The sequence below is a fragment of the Callospermophilus lateralis genome, chromosome 3 (genome assembly GCF_048772815.1).
Source record: "Callospermophilus lateralis isolate mCalLat2 chromosome 3, mCalLat2.hap1, whole genome shotgun sequence".
Lineage (NCBI taxonomy): Eukaryota > Metazoa > Chordata > Mammalia > Rodentia > Sciuridae > Callospermophilus > Callospermophilus lateralis.
The window spans coordinates 78,909,703-78,910,515 of record NC_135307.1 but is presented as its reverse complement, the minus strand read 5'-3'; the positions used below and the strand labels follow the sequence as shown (position 1 = coordinate 78,910,515).

The 813-nt window shown below is 46.7% G+C and overlaps 1 non-coding gene across 1 annotated transcript; it reads right to left on the bottom strand.

Annotated features, from left to right (window-relative positions):
* Positions 1-226: 226 nt before the first annotated feature.
* Trnap-ugg (transfer RNA proline (anticodon UGG)) lies at positions 227-298 on the bottom strand. The gene has a single exon. It is a non-coding gene; the product is annotated as a tRNA-Pro (tRNA).
* Between the last annotated feature and the right edge of the window lie 515 nt (positions 299-813).

Below are 813 nucleotides of genomic sequence, written 5' to 3'. Positions count from 1 at the left end.
CCCACCTTTGTGCACTAGCGACTTGCGCCCTGATTCCCTGTCTCCACCCCTGCTGCAGACAGTGTTATCCTTTCTGAAATAGCAGGTCAGTGCCAGACTGGGGGTTAGCAAATAGACTCTGCTAGCATCCTTTTTGTCCTTGAATCTTTGGACAGAAACCGTCAACTTATTTTACAAGTCTTATCTCCACAGGATAGATCGCTGAGATGGTTAAAAATACACAACTGGGCTCGTCCGGGATTTGAACCCGGGACCTCTCGCACCCAAAGCGAGAATCATACCACTAGACCAACGAGCCTCATACAGACCCCTGCCTTTTGTTTTTGAAATGTTCTTTTCTATTGTTAGTTGTATCATAACGCTCAGTTTTTGCCTTCCTTTCTTAAGTCCAGCAAATTCTTCCAGACCGCAGGAATACCAACGTGCCAGTTGGGAAAGACCTGAGCTGCAACATTCCAGAGGTAGAAATATTCATTTCAGGACTCGCACAGCTAGTCTTTAGACTCAAGAATCTGAGAGGACCAGCACCATCTCAGGTAGCTTGGGGTTAGACACCCGCCCCCCCCCCCGCCCCCCCCGGGAAAAATAAGAATTGTCAATTTCACAAACTAGGAGAGAAGCAGGAACTCATGTACCCAAAGGAGCTGAACTCTAAAAGCCACCACCTTAGTCTTTTCAACTGCATCGTGTGCTTTATGCTTGTACTTTTGCCACTTCCTTTCAGTTTTATTTGGTTAACTGTGTATTACAGGAATTGCAAGAGAGTGCAGGAGGTGCCCTCAGAAAAAAGGTGCTGGTAGGGGAAAAGATGCT